General features: G+C 32.0%; 2 protein-coding genes across 11 annotated transcripts in view; one reads left to right on the top strand and one right to left on the bottom strand.

Moving 5' to 3' along the window:
* Nucleotides 1-24,234, bottom strand: part of LOC142319439 (transmembrane protein 117-like) — a 215,734-nt gene that overhangs the window by 64,892 nt on the left and 126,608 nt on the right. The window lies entirely within an intron of this gene.
* LOC142319441 (uncharacterized) overlaps nucleotides 1-24,234 on the top strand; it is a 36,385-nt gene that overhangs the window by 6,909 nt on the left and 5,242 nt on the right. For 2 of the 6 annotated variants that reach the window (XM_075356726.1, XM_075356728.1), the window contains exon 2: nucleotides 23,688-23,808. The exons of 2 other annotated variants lie outside the window; for them this stretch is intronic. The gene's annotated coding sequence lies outside the window, so the exon portion shown is untranslated. Of the gene's footprint in view, nucleotides 1-22,255; nucleotides 22,274-23,687; nucleotides 23,809-24,234 lie in introns of those variants that run through there. 2 more of the 6 variants (XM_075356729.1, XM_075356730.1) reach the window with 2 other exon arrangements.

Raw genomic sequence — 24,234 nt, 5'->3', positions numbered from 1 at the left:
CAGAGACCGGGCCACCCTGGAACTTAGTGGTCAGGGGGAAAACTGGCCGCTCATAAACGGCGAGTCGATGTGGCGAGAGCCGCATTGTCGGACCGTGTGGGGGTTCCTCGATGAGGTTGCGATGTTCAACCGTCATCGTTAGATTTTAAATTTAAATGGGATTTATTGATTCCTTTAGCGGAGCTGTGGGAAGTCCTTATCCGAAATAATGGCTGGCTACCAGCCAGTAAAAGCTCCAAGCGCTTTAAATGGTGGACAGGCACTAGCTGGCTGACAGCGACCGAGGCGTGGCGGCTTAAATTGCCGTCTTTTTAACTTGTAACCTTTTTAGTTTTAATTTGTAACAAGGGGTGCGCCTCCCCGATCTAGTTTTAATTTGACAAGTGAACGGTAGGGACACGTAAGCGGGTGCTATACGGCACCCAGCTTAACCGCTCACGCAAGATAGGAGCTCACTAGGAGCATTAGGAATAACGAGGTCGCAAATCTGTTTTGAGGCACAGTAGTGGTTTTTTGGCACGGAACATTTGGTCTATGCTCTAGGGCGACCGAATGGGGTGGTGGCGGGAGAGATGCCAGCTAACCAAATTACCTATAGGGCAGCTATGAAGCTTATAGAAGTTAGAATACGAGTTGGTTGGGTTCTTTGCAGGGTACAGATCAGGTCTGACACCCATTGCTTTAGATGTTGAGAGAGAGGCCACACCTCTCAATGCAACGGACCCGATAGGACGGGAAGGTGCTACAACTGTGGCGGCCTGGGTCATATAAAAAGAAACTGCACTGAACCTACCAAGTGCGCAAAATGCGGAACAGTTGCCCTTCGGATGGACAGTAAGGCCTGTAATCAGACTTGGGCATGAAGAATATGCAAATAAACGCAAACCGATGTGCTGCGGCGCATGACTTCATCTGACAGATGGCCCAAGATGAGGACATTGATTTTTGACCGTCGCAGAGCCAAACATAAGGAGGGTGGCTGCTCGTGCATGAGAGATAGACCGCAGTGCTAATGCGGCTATCTTGAACATCTCTGGTCGTTATGTACAGCCTCGAATAATTAGAAGTTATGGATACGTCGCAGTTGAACTTACAGACCATGTACTATCGGGCTACATTTCACCCAATTCTGAGATGGAAAGATTTTGGGCATTTGCAGATCTTGAAGGTTATATAAGAAGTTGTAGGAAGGCTATTATCCTCACAGGAGATAATAACTCTGAAAGTTACGAGTTAGGTGGCACACTGTCAATTGCCAGTGGTTACATTATGTTTGCTTCGGTTGATCTTGTGGCAATCAACATATGTTTTGAACCTACCTATATTGCCAGAAGAAGGGGCTCGGTGATCGATGTGACTACAGTTTCAGCGAGAATAGCAGCCATGATTAACGACTGGATGGTACGGTGGTAGGAGTTGGCCACCGATTACCGGGCCATTACGTTCAAGGTAGATTGGAATATACACGCATACCTCGTTGAAAGCCGGGCGAGCAACAGGCTAAAGAAGTTGCTGATAGGATCGCAAACTTGTTTGGTAGGGACAACCCTATCACCGCTGAAGGGTTATCTGTAGCCTTAGCCGAAGTATGCAGAAGAGATGAGTCGAGAGACGGACCTGGCAAGCAGCGTGTGCATTGATGATTGCTCTAATAGCCGACAAAAGGACTGCCACATTAGCAGAAAGAAGAAGGATGCAGAGACTCTATGCGAAATGGTATGATTAATTACCGACTACAGGAAAAATACAGGAATGCACTTGCGGCTGAAATCAAGGCATCTAAGGTTAGTAGGGCATGGGACCTATTGGTTGCAGACCTGGACGCTGACCTGTGGGGAGGTGCGTACAAATTAGTAATGGATCGGTTCGGACGATCGGTTCTTTCCTCTTTCTGGTGAACACTCGTTACAAGTTGTATCAGAATTATTTCTGGTGACAGAAGCTGATTGGCGCAAGATGCAGGCTGTACAAAATACTAGATTTTCGATATATTAATTGGACAGTGCCGTCGAGAAAATACATCCGAACAAGAGTCCAGGATCGGACTTAGTTCTTGGCGTTATTGTTAAGACATTAGTAAAGAGGCATCCGTGGTTAGTGTTAGACGCACTCAATCAATCATGCTTTCGAGGGTGCACGATTTTCAAATTGTTGGAAGGAATCACGAACTGTGTTCATTCCAAAAAGACAGAAGTCCAGCAAGACGTTGCAGTTTACAGACCTATATCATTGATTAATACGGTTGGAAAGTTATACGACTGAATGCTGGTCGATCCGCTATGGATTGAAGTTGAGGCAAGCGACGGGCTCTCCCCCAGGCAATGTGGGTTCGTTCGGGGGAGGTCTACAGTGGAGGTCTACTGAATTACGTGATCAACTGGGCTAGTGAAAGGGCTGATGGTTCCTGGCGTCGAAGGAAGATTCATTACTAATCCTCTTAGACGTCAGGAACGCATTCGGAAGTCTGCCCTGGCAAATTATAAATGATACTTGCTGCTAGACAAGTCAGTGACTATCTGAAGTGAGTGGTGAATAATTACTTACACGATAGGAAGACCAGCGTGAGCACCGAGGATGATGGCATCAAGGTAAACATATTTGGTGGAGTTCTGCAGGGTCAGTTCTTGGTCCACTCCTGCGACTGATATATGATAGGGTTGTAGAACTCACAGCGTATGCCAACGACTTGGTATACTATATTGAAGACTCTGCAGCTGTTGCCATTGGTAAAATAATGGACTGGTTTGGGGAGAGAGGGTCTCTCTCTTGCACCAAATAAGACCTCTGCAGTTACTTTTTTGATAGAAGAATCGGGGACATCTGAGTCCACATCAGAGACTATCATACCCGCATCTATGTGTGTGAAGTACCGGGGTGTGGGTTGCAAAGTAACAGATTATTCAACGAACATCTACATTCTGTAATTGAGCGTGTTGAAGTGGCACTCAACAATCTACGAAGATTGATGAGTAATCAATCACAAAGAGGCTCATATTAACTGGACGACATCTATTATAATAGATGTTATATTATGCTGTGCCAGCACAGGCAGATACTTTTAATAAGAAAAAATGTAGACAGAGTAGCGGCACTGCAACGAAGAGTGGCAATGAATAATGTCTCTGCCTACAGGACTGTAGTGCAGAACGCTTTGGAGGTTATATACGATGTCCCTCCAGTTAAGTTAAGGGTAGTAATGTTATAAAGGATATATAGTGGTATTCCAAGGGCTGAGGTTCGTAGAACCATGCTAGCACAGTGGCAGTTTGCTTGAGATGCATTCAAGCACTGGAAACTGGACCAGGAGACTGATCCCATGGGTCAACAGATGGGTGCAGAGGAGTTTTGATGAGGTGGGCTTTCATCTCTCCCAACTGCTTACCAGACACGGTGATTTTGAGGCATACCTGCACTGGTTTGGCAAGCGAGCTACGCCGACATGTAGGTATTGTGATGTAAATGATATGGCCGAACATACAATCTAAATTTTTAACAGATTGGATGAGATTTGGCAAAGAACGGGACTTCCTAATATAACACCAGAAGAAACTGTTCCATTATGATGAAAGGTAGACGTGAATGGGACCAGGCTGCAACAATAGTCACAAAAATACTAGGTACCAAAGTAAAGGAAGCTAGGGAATGGAATGGTGAGTGATCTGCAGTAAGGGATTTCCAAGGACAGACCTGCTCATGAGAGGGTGGTTCAATGAGGTGAGCCACCCTTGGTAACTGACTGGCGACCCCTCGTGTTAGTGGGTAAATAAAAGACCATAGTCTTGGCTGGGTCTCTCCCTCGTGTTAGTGGGTAAATAAAAGACCATAGTCTTGGCTGGGTCTCTCCCTCATGGGTGGGACCTGGTTTGAGGTAAAGAAAAGACCGAGTCCCAACCTGCCAGGTGAGCTACCCCCATGGGGCACGACTTAGACCCATCGGGGTCCCGAAAGGTTTGAGGCAAGGCACCACTGAGTTGTGCAATGTATTTGACGCAGGTCCAACCTCAGTAATAAGATGAAAAAAGCCACAAAGAGTTGAATGATCAAAACCTAGTTTCCAGTCAGCAGGGTAACAGAAAAAATAGAATGAAAATTTAATAAAAAATATAGTGATTGACAGCAGTACTACTGAATCTGAGGAGGAAATTGCAAATTACTTTAATAAATTCTTTAGTGAAATCAGAGTAAAGCTAGCAGAAAAGTAACCAAAATCATATAAACAGCAATATATTTATAATATTAGAACAGTCTGAAGACTCAATCTTTTTAAATACAACGGATGGAAATGAAATATACAACATCGTAAAAAAGAGACTGTTGAAGAAAAAATAAATATTTTTATATGTCAAACCAATATCACATATAATAAATCTTTGCATCATCAATGCTATGTAATTCAAAACAATGGAAGTAATTCCCATCTTCAAATCAGGAAATAAAGTGATGTCTTAAATTATTGTCCTATTGCACTGTTTCCACATTTGGCTAAAGTGTTTGAAAAAGTATTTTTTATCATAAACCACAGTACTTTGTTAAACATAATGTAGTATTGTTAAGCCAGTAGTTTCAAAAAAGGTATAGGTACTAACGAAGCTTAATTTAATTGGCAAATTTAACAAAAAAAATCTATAACAGTTTAGTAATCCAATTATTTCTACTTTCATTGATCTTACCAAAGCCTTTGATATGGTCAGTCATAAAATTCTACTAAAGAAATATACAAATAAGGAATGTGAGGATATAGAATAACTATGTAAACATAGGTGTTCCACAAGCACAATAATAGGCCCACTTCTGTTTCTAATATAAAAGAATGATATCTTCAAAATTCTACCAGAAGGATTCATTTTTGCTTATGCTGATGATACACTAGCATTAAGCTCAGAAAAAACCTGACAAGAGACTTTTAGGAAAATGAATAAGTGTGTTGTCTTGTAAAGGAATGGTTAATTGAAAAACAATTTACAATAAATATTGAAAATACAGTGTTTAAAGCAAACTATTCTAGATCTGCTCTCCTTTTATAACAAACTCGCTATCAAAATTTCAAAACAGAATTTTGAACAAATAACAAATAATGAAAGAAATACTATTAAAGAATCACTGTCAATAAAACAAACCAATATTGTAACTGCATTAAGCTTTTGAAAAACTAAAAAATAAATTTCTGACATGAAATAGCACTAGTAGAAATCTCTGAACCTGCCAAATATTAGATTGCACAATGGAGGAAAAAAATCATGAATATGTTGCTACATTACATTTCAATAGACTGCCCAGTAGGTATAAATCGTAATCAGTTAAATCCACATTACTGAAGAATAAAATAAAAAATTGAGTTTTAAACTCATAAATAAGAAAAGATGCATTTTAAGTAAATAATGAAAAATAAAAGTAATTAAAAAAATAGATTTTTATTTTACGCTTATGTATTCTTTTTGTACTGTTCTTGTACGTTTTGTAAATTTTATATCCAGGTCTGCTGCAGAGGTGTATCATGTTACATTTGAGTGCCTGGATAAACTGAATTGAATTGAATATAATGTAAACTTTACATTTTAATATAAGTTATTTTTTTACAATGTTTTTTTACAATTTTTTACTTTTACTGTGAGACTTCACACAAATATGAATTCAACTTCAAAATAGTAAAACTAATTCAAATTACTAATTTAAATTTAAATTCAAATTACTAACTTAGTAATGTTATATATAAACATTGAAAACGAGTACAAATTTTTTATAGTAATTGAGCAAGAGTATCTTAATGTACACACAACATTCAAAAATACCAGTAATATTCACAATTAAGTTCACATAAATAGAGTTATAAAAAATTAGTCCTCATATTTTTTTTAGTACGATATTCTTTTCCTTGAGGAAAAAATTTACTGTATTAAAGAATAAATTCTAAACATTTTTAGAATTATTACTTACATAATGTTGCTAACATAAGATTATCGGAGTGTAAGGTGTATTTTCAATTAAAAGAAATGACTTACAAAAAATTATTTTTCCAAAAATCTAGTTTACACATCTCTTTGACTCTAATGTAACATTTTAGAGGGAAATGCAGAAAAATACTGTAAACAGTATTAAGACGAACATGTTAAAAAATAACTAAATGTTTTCAGAGTAAGACAATAAACAATATCCCACATGTTCAAATGGTTTTACATTCAATTAGTAGGCACTCTGGAAATCAAAGAGTGTGGTGTAATGCAAGGACCAAACAGTAATGGATGATCCCAAATCGAATAAACTAGTTCCCATACATCATTTGAAATAAAACAAAGTTTGATACAGTTTCACTTCTTGCTGACAGGATTTATTATAGACTTATTACTACTGTACCAAATGATACCAAGTAAAATTTATTATTTAAAAAAATATTAAATAAATAAGGATTAGTAATTAGTTTCTTTTAGTTTAATACTTTTTTAATTATTAATTTTATTTCATAGATTAATGACATAATTTTAATCTGCTGAAAAAAACATCCTGTGATTTTAGTATCTGAAGGGCTAAAAAATAAGTAATACAATATAAAAAAAAAATAATAAATAGTAAATTATATGAAATAATAAGTTGTAAACATAACAGGTTATTTAATGTGTTACATTTTGTATATTTTACATTTTTTTTGTGTATTTTAATGTGTTGAAGGTAATTAATTGGTGTATATATAATAATATATAAATGTGAAAGTTTGTCTTTTGCTTTAAAATTTTTACAATACATTTGTGTTATCCCAAGGAAGGTTTTAAGCCATACCTCGAGGCTCTAGCCCTTTGGGGGTGAAATTATGTTTTCCTCATCAAAAGTCTATGTACTTTGGTTATTGTAGTTACTATTGTCTTTTGTAATCTAGTTTCTTTTTCATGCATTTGTAAAGTCTGCATATTTTAATTGCAATTTATCAGTATTATTCTCACAACCATGAGGATAACGAACAAAGCAGGGGTCCAGAATAGTTAATTCTGGACACAGATGGATTGATGGAAAGGGTGAGCGTGAGCGAAGCGAGCCCTGACTGGCTAGTTCTTATATAAAACGGTTTTATATATATATTATATTAAATATATAGTAGTATGCAAATTAATCCAAATATAGGGAATGTTTTGTTTGTTTCTATATTGCGACTACACTGCTTGGACCATACCCATTCTTTAAGTTGTCTCTGAATTTGAGGTTTTTCTTTCTTAGTTATTTAACAATTTTCATGTTAAAAAATAGTGTTTTGTAAAAGTTAATTTCATTTTTTATTACAAAATCATATTTTTGTATTGTCTGTTCTGTAACTCTTCCAATATATAATAATGGAGATAACTTCAAGAAAGTGTTTGAAAATTGTTTCTTTTTCTGAGCATACCTGTATGACAAAAATAAGTGTAGTTTTGGACTGTTTAAAACAATTTAAATAAACTGGTTCCTTTTCACCTCAAAGAAAAGTTAAATGTGGTCCTAAAAGAAAAATTACTTGAACACAGGATCAATTATTAGTGAGAAATAGTAAACTTGATCTAAAATTATTTGCTCTGGGCTTAAATCAAGAATTAGCAGTCAGTGGAACAGATTTACACATAACACTATTAGATACAAACTTCTTGCAGCTGGACGAAAAGCTTTTCAACCAGCTAAAAAGCTTTTAACATCAGCAATGTGAAAAAAGGCTCTTGTGGGCCAAAGCACATGCTAACTGGACCAAAGAAGGCTGGAAGAATGTTTATGTTTTCCGACAAGTCGCATTTTTACATTCAGGGGCAAAGGGTTCCATATGTTAGAAAGTATCCGATGAAATTCACCAGCTCACAATATTCTCAAAATAATTATCTAAAATGGCTTCCACTCTTTAGACAATATTCTCTACTTTATTTAAAATTCTTTTCTTTCATTATTCTTTTTTTTACTTATTTTTTGTTTGAATATTTATGACATCAATTAACCGATTGACCTCACCCAAATCAGTTGTTCATAAATCTTTATATTCGGAACGGAACGCAAAAGTGGCGGGAGTTTCATTTCTCCCTTCGAAAACGTAGAGCCTAGACAGTGTCCCTTGCTGCTGTATCTATCTATTATTCGAGCGTGTTTATGGGTTTATTTTAATGTCGGGTATGATTTTAATGGTTTCTTTTAGTTTTATGTACGGATTTTGTATAGCGTTCCGTATCCGTTTGAGTCCAGCGTTCTCACACCCATTTCTGGGTCAGACCGCAGGAGGCTAGGCTTTTAAAACCCGTGCTCCCGATGTGATTCCTCTTCAGTCCGTCCACTGAAGTCCTATTTATATTCATATAATTCCTAACTAGACAAAATTGAGGAGCTCTGTTAAAATGAAAAATCATTTACTGCCTCATTAGTAGAGGAAAGTCATCTCAAAGTTGGCATATTATTGTTTAAGCAGTTTAAGGACACATACATTTTCCATAAAGCCATCTTCAGAATAAATGGTCCAATAATGTGCTTGGGTCAATACATTTGAAGTGACCCAAGGGTGGTTACAATTGAAACTTACCCACTTGTTTCCTACATGTTGCAGGACCTTAAAACTATTTTTCTTTTCTTTTTTATTTGAACTATTTACCTGTGGCGGCCATTTTTATTACAGTGCGCACACCTATTTTTGTGATTGTAAAGGTTTACAGAAAAAATCATAACTGAAACATTATTGGTCTGTAAGGATGAAACAAATAGAATTTAATCATATTTTCTCAAGGTAAAAAATTGGTCCAGTGGTCTATTTGCCTATCTCTCTTCTTTCTATAAGAAAATTAGCAATGAATTTGAACATGAAAAACTGTGAAATTTTTCCTTTGGTAATTTTTTTCAAGAGGCAGGGATGACATACACAGTTTGAATTTTTTTTATATGAATGTATATGTTAGTAGTTTTACCATAAATAATATTAATGGTATACTTAGCCCTAAATTTTTATGAATTTTTGAAAAGTAATTTTTTTTTTTAAATCCAGATTTTGGCTTCCAATAACTCTGATGGGGCTGGTAATAAAAATCCTTAAATTTGCACAACATACAGTGTTTCTGTAGATGTCTATGGCAAATAAAAAAGTTTCTTGTTTATTTTACTAACAAAATAGTTATAATCTCAAAAATCATGAAAAACCTGATAAGTGATACTATTTTGACTCACTAAATAAGTGCTCCAAGGGGGTTTTTTGTTTTCTTGGCACTTTAATATTTTTATAATTGAAATAGACTTGTTTGAACCATTCAATTCCAGTGTTCAAGTTATAACAGTTGCTTGAAGTCATTTCTAATCATCAAGAAAATTCATATTGCAACATGCTCATTTATGTTTATTGCATCATTTCGCTTCACAGTTTCAGACTGGTCAGTCTGACATTTGTCAGTGACCTGTTCACATCTTTAGCGAGTGTCTCAAATTTCATCCTGTAAAGTGCTTATTAAATAAATAAGTTTTACTTAACATTATATTTGCAAATTTTAAAATCAGTTAAATTTTTACATTATTTTCAAGTAATTTCACATAAAACAATGGAAGAACAATGTTCCATAGGAATTTATGTGAATGAATAATGTTATAAAACAGTATATGGTACAGTGCCAAAAGAACTCATTAAAATTTTCGAATTTAGTTTTGAAAACAACTTATTTATTTACGTGTTAACTCAGACGTCACTAGTGTCTGTAAATACCATGAAAAAAGGGTTCGTAAAAATTCAGTCACCTTTATGGACAGTTCTGTTGTGACACTTTGAGAACTCTTAAGAAAAACTCACAAATAAAATTACAGCAAGCTCTTAAAGAACAAATCTTTCCAAATTTAAATTTACTTCCTGGAACGTCTCTGTGTTAACTGTTTCAAAAGTATTATTTCTCAGCAGAACAAAGAACTGTATGAATGTGAGGACCAAGAGTAATACATTGCCTCACATCACAATACTGAACAATTGTGATGCTGCTTGTACCATTTTTGGGTTCATCACCTCCATAAAAATTGAAAAAATTAACCACAAATCAAAGGCCTTCAGCATTAAAATTTAAAATCAACATCGCGTTTCGACTCAAACAATTCTGAAAATCAAAATCAATCTTCTTCACATGGATTTGATGATCTTATTTTAAAACTAAAAGAAAAACGTCTTCTTGCTTCTGAAGAAGATAAGGTTAAAATTATCAGTTTACTTCCCCAATCTTGGACCAGATCTAAAATAATATCAGAGTTCAATGTGTTTGAGCATTTGATTAGACTTACTACAGAATTCGTTAATGAGCAAGGCACTCTACCAGAGTTAGATAAGAGATATAAAACATGAATTAGTAATGACACAATTAAAAAAGTTGTGATATTTTATGAAGATGACAACAATAGCAGGCTGTGTCTTGGTAAAAAGGATTGTGTTAGCACGTATGTTGATGGTGTCAAAGTGCATAAGCAAAAGCTTGTTCTGATTAATTTAAATGAATTGTATAACTTCTTTAAAAGTGAAAACCCTGAGGAAAAAAATGGAAGATCAAAGTTCTGCAAACTCCGTCCAAAATGGTGTTTATTGGCTGTTGCTCCTGGGACTCATACAGTTTATGTCTGCCCCCACCACCAGAACATCAAACTCATGATTGATGGTCCCAAACTTAATGTTGATATAAGGACTTGGTAGACATCTTTGTTTGTAACAAGGATAACTACAGCTGTATGATGAATGTGTGCACCAAATGTCCAGGTAAGCAGGCAGTGTTTGAGATGCTCAACTTTTCCAAAGAGTATGAACAGTGGGTAACAACTGATAGGGCAGAGATGATTACTGTAGTTCAGACCAAAGATGAGTTTTTCAAATAATTAGTGGAAAAATTAGAAAAGCTGAAAACTCACCATTTCATGTCAAAATCTCAATTTCAGTCTTTCAAGAAGAAAAAATCAGAAATAGGTGAAGAAGAATGTTGTGTTGGCAGACTTTGCAGAAAACATTTCATTTCTTGTTAAGATGAGATACAAAGCTTTCATTGGGTCAACAGCCAAGCCACAGTTCACCCTTTTGTCTTCTTTTTCAAGGAATATGATGTATTACAAAAGTTTCTGTATTTTAATTTATCATATGAAGCATGATACAGCAGCAATATTTATTGCTTTCAAAGAATTTTACTAATTTTTGGTCACAAAAAAGACTTCGACCTTGAAGCCAAACAGCACTTCTTTGGATCATCCCCATGGGAAAAACACCTGTGATGGTGTGGGAGTAACAACAAAACGAGTGGAGGCAAAGGCAAGCCTGCAAAGGCCATTAAACACTCAGATACTATACACTGATGAAATGTATTCATTTTTTAATCACAAGCTGAAAAATAATAGTAGTTTTTGATTAAATTAAATGAGATAGCAAAGATTTCAGAAACCTTAAAAAAACTGTTTTGACTGCTGTGAAATCGTTGTTGGTATTAGAAGCTACCACAAGCATGTTCCTATGTCAGAAGGCATTGTAAGATGTTACTTTACTTCAGACCCCAAGGACTACGAAGACCATTCTGTGTCAAGTATTGTACCACTTTCACTTAAGTAAAAAGACTATTGCATGTGTGTATGACAAGTGGTGGATGGGAGAAGTGGTAGATATTAGCCTCGAAAATGACAATGTGCAGGTCCATTTTTTCCACCCACCTGGACCACATATATCATTTCAAAAGTCTCAACAAGACAAAATGTGGGTAACAATCTGCAAAGTCCTGAGAAAGTTAACATAACTTGAACTAACTACAGTGATGGGTCGTTCTCACACAATTTCAAGAGAATTACCAGAAGAGATATCACAGCTGTTGGTTAACCAAACTAAATAATAAACTTTCATTGCTACAAAAATGGCTGTTTCATTGAAGAATAATTAAATTTTGCTACAATTTATTTTTTCATTGATAGTGTTAACAAAAATAAACCAATGTAAAAATAAATTCTTGAAAAAAGATGTAGGCTATCTCATTTAAGTGTCAGTTTGGGTAAGTTTTACACACATTTTTGAATCAAAATCATTAAATTTCAACCTATCATTAATAATTTAAAATAAAAAACTATTTTAAAAATTTGATAACATCAACTTCAACAACATAGGGGCTAAATATAAAAAATTTAAAGTGCAAAGAAGACAAGAAACCTCCTTGGAGGACTTATTTAGTGAGTGAAAATGGTACCTCTTTTAACAGGTTTTTCATGATTTTGAGTTATAACTATTTCATTAGTAAAATAACAAGAAATTTTTTATTTGCCATAAACATCTACAAAAACACTGTATGTTGTGCAAATTTGGGAATTTATCACCAGCCCCATCACAGTTATTGGAAGCCAAAATCTGAAATTTAAAAAAAAAATTAGTTTTCAAAAATTCATAAAAATTTAGGGGTAAGTATATCACAATTAATATTATTTATGGTAAAACTACTAACATATACCTACATATAAAAAAATAATTCATGTTTGTATGCCATCCCAGTCTCTTGAAAAAATTATCAAAAGTGATTTCACCATTTTTCACGTTCAACTTTATTGGTAATTTTCTCGTAGAAAGAAGAGAGGATAGGTAAATAAACCGCTGGACCAATATTATACCTTTAGAAAATATGATTAAATTGCTTTTTGTTTCATCCTTCCAGGACCAAAGCTTTTAGTTATGATTTTTTCCATAACCCTTAAAATCACAAAAATAGGTTGTGCACACTGTAACAAAAATGGCCACCGCAGGTAAACTGCTTAAATAAAAAATTAAAAAACAATATTTAAGGTCTGAAACAAGTTGGAAACAAGTGGATAAGTTCTAATTTTTTTTGAATTGGTCAAGCAACCAGCTTATGTTTTTTCAGACACTTCAAATGGATTGACCTGCTTGTCAACACATTAATTTTCCAACACATAAAGCCTGTGTTGGAAACTTCTATTGTGCCATGTGGATTTTTCAAATTACAAACTCAACCACTTGAAAAAAAACTGCCTTATCAGTAAATAAAATATAACTTACTTTGTTACAGTTGTATTAAATTTAACGACAGATTTAGACGCACTGGAAAGTCTCCAGATAATAAATATTGAACCTCTCACAATTTTTATGGAAAGAAGTTTTCTTTACATTGTATTTGCCATAACATGCTACATGACAAACCGATGTAATTTGAAATTCTAGAACTGAGCTCTGGGATATGTTAAAAATATGATAACATATATAAGAAAATAATATAATATAAAATAATATGATAATATATAAGAAAAAATATGATAACAGAATATGAACCTGATGTAAAATGGAGACTTCAATGAACCATTTGTGCATAAACATTGAAATATTGAGGGAAAGGGTTTTTAGATTTGAAATTCTTCTTTTTGAGAATCTTTCTTGATATTTACAATCTGGAGCTAGCATATTTCCATCATAATATCCATAAAGAAAAAAAAAATTATTCTTCATTTGCAAATTGAAAAGTCATTTCTAAAAAGTGATCAAGTTTTGTAATTTTCTACAATTTTGAAAGCATACAAAACTCTTCAAATACATGACCAAGACATGCACACATATACATACAAAACTCTTTCAATTATGTCTATCAGCTGAAGATTACAAAATAAAAAAAATTATTAATTTATTTTCCAAAACTATTTTAGTATAATGAATTTTCTCAATATTTTAATTGAAATTTAAATAATGAAATTAAAACTATAATCTAATTTTTATTTTTATAAATGATTTTGCTTTTAATTATTTTTCATTATATTAATCATATATACATATATGAATTAAATTACAAAGTAAATTAATCTTTTTACACCATTACAAAATCATTTCTTCAGCACAGTACTTTTATAATACATTGATAGCCAGAAATAGTACAAAAATTTTAAATAAGTTCCAGCTATTAAATCATAACCAAATAATTGTGTTTAAATAAGTATGATAAAAACGTTATTAAAAGTCATTAAAGTCTTATTGTTTTTTTCACTATTATTAAAAAGAACAGAAAAACTTTTAAACGATTCAAATGACATCGGTCATATGCTACCAGATAGTCATATTATCATTAGGAGTTTTATACTCATATTCTTCTTCAGTAAATATTGTTCTCACTGTGCTAATTTTAAAAATGTCTAACGTTGAAGACGCTTCAAAATTTTTTAAGCCTGTGCCACTAGAAATGTTCCACGGACAGTTGTAAACATTTGAACGGCAGCCACGTATAACATTTTTCTCACCTTCTAGCCATTTAAGAATATTAAGACCAGGATTACTACATTTTTTAAAACAACAAAATGGTGAAATTATATATTCTGGATTCAGTTTACCTGTATTTATACCCTCAAATAAAATATCATGTTTCAAAGTTCTCAACATGTTTTCTTTTAGTTCATCGTCATTAAAATCACCTATAAAACAAATCTGAAGACAGTGTTTACAATAATCTTGTAAATAACTAGCTTCTTTTCCCCAATCAGTCCCAGTATGACGATTGCCATAACTGTCGATGAAAAAATTGCATTTTTTCTTTGCTCCAGATGACTTAATCAATGAATAGCATGAATACTCTTCTTGACATTTTAGGTAAATACTAATAAAAACAATTTCTTTAAATACCCCAACACTGTTTACACCTGAAGTTTCATTTTCTGTAATTACTTTACCAATAAAATATGATAAACTAAACCATAAAATAACAAGAAATATAATGATCAAAATAATATAACATAAACCCATGATTACATAATCGCATTTTGTTCTCGGCCGATGTGTGACAACAAAATTACCTACAACCAACTTTTTAATTTTAGTACCAACATGGACACCTGATGAATTTGTAACCTTTATATCACCATAAGTAGTTTGATGAAACTGATTAAACTGATTTCCACGATCATCATCAAAATCCACCAACTTAGGCAATTGTCTTTTTACATTATAGTCAATCATATCAAGATCCATTATTAAACAAGACCAAACACTTCAGTTAATTACACAGACACTGTAACGATAATAAATACAAAGAAAAATGAAGAAAATAATATTTTGAGTAATGTGATTTCCTGTTAAGTGACCACAAAGCATATCAACAAAGGAAATCAATTTGCATCATTTATGCTAACCACAAAGAAAGTAAAAGCCTAAATTAACATCAGATAACATTGTATACAAGACAATATCATAATACCCATGGTTATGTCTCTTTAATCCCAATATTACACATTCAGTGACTGACTGACAAAAAATGAAAAATATAAAACATACAACATAGTATTATAAGATAGAACATCAGAAAAGGTTTGTTCTAGTCCTAATCAATATAAATTTAAGTTTCTGAGTACTTCTAACCTCCTGATTCTTCTGGCAACTAATGTACAAAAAAAAAAATATTTAGATGATATCATTTATATGATCATAATCTCTGCAAGAGGCTTTTTGGTATTTTTTTTAACAATCATTTTCACTTATTTTTAGTTTTATTTAATAACAGTTTCGGTCATTAATTACCAATAAATGCCCTAGAATATAAAACTATACTTAGCGTCATTTAAACTCAAGTGATGTATAGCAAATAGTTTATTAAAGGTGCCTTTAATCACTGGCCTTTTAACCATACTTCACACCCTTTAATTTCCATACTGCAACTTCCTGAGATATTCCATGTGTACAACCATAAGATCATAAAGGTATAGTTAACAGTTTAACTCAGGACGCAATACAATCATAAACCTGTAATATTGTGAATAAATAAATCAACACAAATATTTTTTATTAATACCATACTGTGCCCTATTACAATACTGGTTGTAGGCGACTCAAAAGTCAGTAGTTAATTTTCAGTGAAACATATTTTATCTCTGATTTTATATTACAATAATTTGTAAATATAGTATTACACAATAACATTTTTTTTTATGAAAGGTCACAATTTATGGAGATAAAAGAAAATAATTAAATAAATTATCAACAATATATAAATAGATAGAGCTAATTAATAAATAATATTGAGATTTGAAAAAAAGTGGTTTTAAATTTTGATAACAATGTTAAATAATTAAAATATGAAATTTAATAATGAACTGTGAATTAGTAATAAGGTCATTAAATCAAAAACTTGCAGAGATTTTTTAATGCTAATAATTAGTATCCACAATTTTTAACAAACAAGTACTACATATAATAAAATTTATAAAGTACAAAAGTATAATTTATATAATTCTAATAAGATCCGGAAAAGAAATAAAGCAGTTTAATAAAAATAATTGTGTGTGTGTATGTGTGTGTGTGTGTGTGTGTGTGTGTGTGTGTGTGTGTGTGTGTGTGTGTGTATGTGTGTGCACGCATGCGCGCACAAATGTATATGTGAAAAATAATATTTTTCTGTTACTGTTTATTAACATTTTATTTGTTTAAAGATTGATCATAAATAGATACCTATAAATATTTACAAGCAATGCCAATATTCTGTAACAAAATGAAAATTCTATTTTAACAAAAGTTAATGAATATTGTAAACAGGTTTTTAAATAAAAACTGAATTTAAATTTAAAAAAAAGGTTAGATTTTAGGTATGTGCTTAAAATCTTCTCAGCTTCTAGAATTTTAATAAGATAACTAAATTTAGGTCATAAATGTTTGTAAAAATACGATAAACGCAAATTAATGGCTCGAACACACCCATTTGGATAAGTACTTGAGAAGTATGAGTTGGCATTGAAATTTACACTGATTCAGAATCATAAAAAAAAGTTATAAAAAATGTTAAGTTCATTCTAAATGACAAAAAATATGTATACAATCCAAGATTTATATCTGTACAGTTATTTTACAAAATGGTAAACTTAGCACTTAAAAAAAATTTTTTCATACACTAATAAAATGGACCGGGCCAAAACCAGAGATGAATGTTGCAATACATTTGAGATTACCTGTACATGCTGCATCTGTTTTTCTCACTGGATTAAATATATTATGAATTCCTACATCTCATCCTGTGCATCCTCAGCCACTAAATAAATCTATCTTCTTTCAGGCCTGCCTACATTTTACCTGTTGTACATCTCTCCATTGATAATATACTTTGCAAATAAAACATCTACATGGACGTGCACTCCCATATAACTGTAGCAATTTTATTTTTTATTATATTGGCATGCAATCATATAACTCCTTGCTGTGACTTACATACCAAACACTTTTTAACACATCTTTTTAACTTCTCCAAGGATTTTCCTTAAAACATTCTTTAAAGCAACTTAAAATGTTCCCATAGTACTTTATAATTGTTTACGTCTGTATCTTAAGAAAAGGCACAATTAATTTTCTATAAATAAAAGAGTTTAATCTACAAACTCAATTCACAGCTAAAGGTTAATATGCCCAAAATGGGAAATATCCATCAATAATGCTTTTCTATATCCTGAGTGATAAGTTAACTGTTTGAAAACTTTAACTTGAATTATCAAATATCACACTAACAACATCTGAGCTGGACATCATTATTTAAAAATTTTCTCTTTAAGCCATGTCATATTCAACTATCTCCATTCTATCATATGCTTCCACCTATACTGGATTGTTCTTCAAGAAATATTGATTTCATAACATAAGCTACTTATAGTAAACTGTCTCCACTGTTACTTTGGGAATCTCCTAGGATGTTTCCAAGGCTAAATTTAACAGGAAACCAAAATAACATTGTACAGTGTACACCCAGAACACCTACATCAGTCATCTGAGATATTCATTTAAACCAACCACATCACTTTCTCAAGAATTTCTATCACCACCATCATTTTATATATTCTTAATCTAATAATCCTACCATAAGAAACCTTAAAATCTATGAAAAGATGTTACATTCTAATAGCTGAGTGGATAAATAAACATTGTTGAATATAATTAATTTAATTCAAGTTAATCATAACAGAATGAATCAAAACATTTCTGAACTGAAGAATTTTTTAACACTTTTGAAAAATTTACATCCAATTATCTTTTCATTTAGCTTTGTGTCTGTTTTCATCAAACATCTATCTATTTCCATAATTAAAAGAACACTCTATAAGAAAATAAAAACATTATGAAATTTCTCATTAGTTATTTTAGTTTTAATTATGAAAATTTAATTTAGATATGAAAATTTAATTTATTTCTTAAAATGAAATCATTACAACAGAAGCCGGGTAAAAAAATGGAAGTTGAATAAAGAAGACACAGAGATGTAAGTTTTTGAGCTCGTTTTCAACATCCCAATACTCAAAATTTTAATAACTGCTTTCTGCTGAAAATACATGTTCACTATTTTTCTTAGTTAATGTACATTCAAAAAATAATATAAAATAGGTGTAAATGTATATATACAAAGAAAAAAAAGCTCAAAATAATTTTCATAACTACCAAAGTTAAATTTGCAGTATTTCAAGCAATATATTGCAAAAGCAGTTGTCATTAATTTACTCACTGCTTTACAACGAAAAAAACTTTTGTAATATAAATAAAACTATTTTTAACAAAATGATACTGATATCAAAAAAGGAAAGATATTACATTAATGTTATTAATTTGGAATTTATTTTTTGAGCGGAAGAAATGATATCTGCGACTTACCGTACAGTTTACAATTTCATTGTAATTTTTTTTGGTACGGACCTACAGTAATGAGTGAAGGAAAGGCTAGACAATATCGTCGGGAGTTTAAAAATGGCTGCACAAATGTGCATGACTAAGAGCGACTTGGCAGTCCCAGTATTCAGACCGACGAAATCATTGAACAAGTGTACCGAAAACTGCGATGTGATGGACGATTGACGATTAGTGCTCTGGCTGATGAATTTCCGCATGTTGGCCGCACCTCTATCTTCACAATTTTCACAGAAAAGCTCGGATATCACAAATTATGTGCAAGGTGGATACCGAGAATAGCTCGCTGACCAACACAATGAGCAAAGAATGTGCAGCGGACGAGCGTTGTTGGCCGCTACCAACAAGATGGAGATGATTTGTTCTCTCATATTGTTATGGGAGACGAGACATGGATATCCTACACCAATGCAGAATCAAAACAAGTCAATGCAGTGGCGCCAAGTTCCTCAAAACCGAAAAAGTTGAAGCAGTCTCCTTACTCAAAAAATGTTGGCTACCGTTTTTTGGGACGAAAAAGGTGTCATTTTAGTTGATTTGGATTACACGTCTCCAAACTGAGACATGCAATCCAGAATCGACGACGCGGAAAACTACCTTAAAAATTACTTAGTCGTAATCCTCAATCATGACAATGCGCGTCCTCACACCACTGCCTTAACAAGAAGAAGATTTAAGATTTTCATTGGGAACTTTTTGACCACCCTCCATATAGTTTCGACCTTGCACCTAGCGACTAATTCCTCTTCTTGCATTTGAAAAAGTGGCTTGGTGGACAATGGTTTGAAAACAATGAGGAACTCAAGACTCGTCAACTGGTTCAGTTCTCAGGTGGCAAATTTCTATGCAGACGGTTAAAGAAACTAGTGCAGTGTTATGAAAAGTGCGTTGAACTGAATGGCGATTATGTGGAAAAGTGAAGTAGATAACGTAGTAACTAAAACTGTTATGACCAAATGGCCCTACTATATGAGTATGCCTCATATATAGTTTTTAACTCACTTAAATTGTTGCAATTACGGTTCAGAAAAAAATGTTTTGAATATATAATTTCCATAAAATCTTGAAGTGGATATAATTCAGTATTACTGCTTTCATTTTTTTTGTTAAGTCTTTTCATCAGTTCATTATTGTGTATTGGATGCACTACTACTTTCACACCAAACAGGTAGTACTGTAATCTCTGATAAAGGCTGAGCCTTATGGCTCGCTTTCTGTTTTTAATCAATTTTATAAATACAATCTATAAAGGACATTAATTGATTTAAAATAAAAATATATTTTTTTATAGAAGCACAATTTTTTGTTTTTTTGATGAGTTCAGAAATAATATTGATAAGTTATGTTTAAATTTTTTTTTTATTGGGTACAGATTTTATTTATATTTATGATATGATCCACTGTTTCATAAAAGTATTATTTTTTATGCATTAATATAGAGTATATCCACTATTACACAGCACTTATCTTCATGCTATATGAAAACATATACGGTTTAAAATTTCATTGTAATTTTTTTTTTTATATCAATGCGTTTTGTTAGATTATTCTTTTATTTTTTTAGGAATTACTGATTATCGTCATACGGATTCATAATTAAAATTTATTGCCTTTCTAGAACAAACAAATATACCTTCTGAGGATATATACCACCTTTTTGAGGAAAAGTGACTATTCGAGTCCCGCGGTTCATCAAATGGAAGAAAAAACATTGTTTACCAAAATTCTAGGTATTTTTTGAGAGTATTTTTTATTACAAATCTAATTGAACGGAAATTTTATAATTTTTTCCCCCATTTTTCATTTAATTTTTAGGTTGTCATGTTTAGAACTGTAAACATAGTCGTTGACTTCGCCATGCCGTCCAGTTCTCCGAACTCGCAAAGTTCTAACAACCCTTTTGACACTAGACACAATTCCCGATGAATTTCAGCAACTGAAGATCCTTTTGCACACAAAAATCGAATCACAGCACACACTTCCCAACTGGCGGACATTGCGATTTGCTAACACCGGTAGGCAAACGACTGCTGTATCAAAATAACTGCAGTAGCTTTGTAAATAGCTGATAGACGGCCCTGCATGTGTGAAACTGTGTTCAGACCCGCTAATATTTAAATATTCGCCAACGGCCCTTAATTTATGAATATGCCTCGTATATTTCTTCTTCATCTCTAATTTATATTAAATGTATCACACATTCAATTTACAATCACTCTGAACAAAGTTTTCTAAATCTACAATCAATCGATTTATTTTATTTTTTTCAATTTAGTCGGTACCTTTATAATTGACACTTATCAGTCTACAGGTAAATTCAATTTAAATTGAACCCAACTGCTTAATCTAGAAATATGATTTGGTGGAATGTAACTTACAATATTTAAGAATTAGTCGATGATTATAAAAAAAAAAAATATATTGTCTTTATAAAATAAATAAGTCTAACCATTTTATTTCATTATGAGACAAATAACCAAACAGACTTACCTTTTTAACAACCATTTATCATTTTTAAATAACTGACTGGTGGATTATAGCATAGAACATGTTATAATAAGATAATTTAATAATAATAATAATAAAGATTTAGGTTCAAATTGACACAAAAAAATTTTTTTTAAATATAGCAGAATTGTTACAACATTTAAAAATATATAGGCTTTGTACAGGTTATATATATATATATATATATATATATATTTTATTCTTAGACCTTAAAAAATATGACAGATGTTTATCCATCACAATGTTATCATAAAAAACAAGAGCTATTTGAGTTTAAAGAACTTTTTGATTACTTATTATATAGGTAGCTTGCTAGACGATCTGGTAGGTATGATATCAATTTCTGAATAAAAGTGCTCAAAAAAAATTTCACACGTCGGTTAAACAATGCAGTTGAGGGTATGGAAGGAAGGCCAAATGTTTAATATTCTTGGGATTTACAGGCATCCCAGTAACATTAACTACATACAGATATATTTTGCATGTGATTAGTAGAACCATTATTAAAAGAAATTTAATGTCCATATAACACAAAATAGGGTTATCAAAGTGAAAGTGCTGCAAGCAGAGAAATTTAAAGGTTCTTAGATTCAAACATGGTTGAAATGTTCTATGAACCAGGTACCTTGAACCAGTAAATATTACAAGAAAAAGTACCCTTTTAAAAAAAAATAAAAATCATGACTCGCATTTTAAACACCTGAAACAAAGTTTCCAGATCTTTTCAAGGCTACAACCAAGTCTCTTTCTCAATAGTTCTGTAGGTAGCATTCTTATTAATGATGTTTGTCTTGGTGCTTAGTAGATTGGTTTATTAGTAAGCAATGAAATAGAAATCTTTGTTAATTACTGTTGTTTTTGTTGAATTTATTCTCTTAATAAGATATATTATTCATGTGTAAATGGAGTAAAAGACTGATATGTAAAATTTGAATGTTTACATTACTAGCTGCTTTGCATTGTGTCCTATTGCTTCTATTATGTAACGTTGAATGTATGATTCCGATTGTATATCTTTTTACTTCCTTGTATGAAGTAAAGGAAGTACTGTGATCATGAAAAATTTTGGTTTTCAGATTTCAATGAAAATATCCATTTTGACCATCTCTGAATCCACTTTGACTAGTTTCGGCGTGACGTCTGTACATATGCAAGTGTGTACGTATCTCGCATAACTCAAAAACGATTAGCCATAGGATGTTGAAATTTTCAATTTAGGACTGTTGACAATTGATAATCAAAAAGGGCTTTTTTGGGCTTTTGGGTTTTTGTCCAAAAAAGCCCAAAATCCCCAAAAATTTGGATTTTGGACTTTTTCTTAACTGCAGTAATAAGCTCTCATTGACAGCTTTTCAATGATATATTGTAAGTGGTACTTATTTTCACTGGTTCCAGAATTATAGCCAAATAAATCTTTTTAAATGAAATATTTGGATCTTATAAGGGAAGCCACATCGATTCGAATCAGACTTAATCTCCTTTTTTTTTATTTTAATATATTGATTTATTAATAATTATTATAACCTGTGATTGTAAAAACATTTTTAAATAAATAAATTAGTAATTATTAGTGAAAAAAATTGATGTACTTTTAAAAACATGTTTACGTAATAGATTTCGTGAAACATCTAATTGATATTTAAAATTGTATTATTTTTGGCTTTTCTAGTTTAATTTTATTTAATTTTTTGAAATTTCTGTTTAATTTTATCTATATTAAAGTTAACTACATAGTGGCTGAAAAATAGAACCTTCAAAGAAACAACATATACACTGAGGCATACCATGCCTGATCTTCAATCAATTGAAAAAAATTCTTATCATTTAGTTCTTCACTCCTCTGATATTGTTGAACAATATTCTCCCTAAGTCAGAGTTGATCAAAATTTTGTTTATTAGTTTTTTATTGCCAATCATTTAATCGCTTTCTCTTTCTTTCTCTTTAATCCATCATCATCTCTTAATCTTTTTATTACTTCCTTGGTCTTAACGTTTTCTTCCTCTTTATATTTATCATCTTCTCTTAATCTTTTTATTCTTTCTTTAGTTTTAACATTTTCTTCGTTTTTATATTTATCATCAAATAATCTTTCTTTGGTTTGTGTTAATTTTTCTTTGGTTTTAATGTTTTCTTCCTCTTTATATTATCATCTCTTAATTTTTTTATTCTTTCCTTGATCTTAACATTTTCTTCCTCTTTATATTGGTTTTCTTGTCTTTTTTTAAGATATATTTCTTCATGTTATCTTTCTTTTTCCTATGTGATTGTTTCTTTTTCACTTTTGATTATTCACCAAATAACCCAATAAAATAAAAACTGAATATTTTACACTGTACGATCAAAATTAATATTTGTTACCAGTATACAGGAGTTTATTTATATGACACTTTTATTTATCAGACACAACAGAAATCTGAAATGTTTGTTAATAAACAACTCATGAAGATACTAATAATACTGATCTAGTAATACGAGTAATAAAGGGACTTTTACTCTGTCCTAATATTTCATGTAAGATTGCTGAATTAATAATTGTATAAATATTTGATGTTGACAAAAATAATATTTCAGCAATTGTGTAACTGTTAAAGAATTGGAAGATTGTAAAATGAATTGGAGCATAAAATGTGTACATGTGATTTAATAGGCTATAAGGAAGTCATGTGGTATCCACTTCAAATTTTTCTCTGAGGTGAATATTTAACCAGTTTACAAATAATATTTGACATTTACATAATATAATCTATTATATCATTTAATTTCAAAATTTTATATTCCTATGCATTGAAGAATCATAAAAAAATATTTGAGTCTGTATTAGTTACTGTCAAGTCACAATCCCCAAAATCTCAACACTCACCCTAAAAGCATTTAATAAAATCAACACTATTAATAAACACCCATGTACCCCACTAATAATAAAAATAGACCATAAAGAAACAGAAAAGTTCTGGGGTCTACTCCACCTGACTATAAATAACATCCCCAAAAATCATGTTAAACAATTAATTCGAGACTTCACTGCTCAGAGGCAGATAAAGAAGATACAGTGACATCATCGGAAAATGGCCTGCTCAAAAGAAAATCAACAAAAAAAAAAACGGACAGAGACTCATTG

This window comes from Lycorma delicatula, chromosome 2 (genome assembly GCF_047948215.1).
Source record: "Lycorma delicatula isolate Av1 chromosome 2, ASM4794821v1, whole genome shotgun sequence".
NCBI classification, from domain to species: Eukaryota; Metazoa; Arthropoda; class Insecta; order Hemiptera; family Fulgoridae; genus Lycorma; species Lycorma delicatula.
This window is presented reverse-complemented; position numbering and strand designations above follow the sequence as displayed.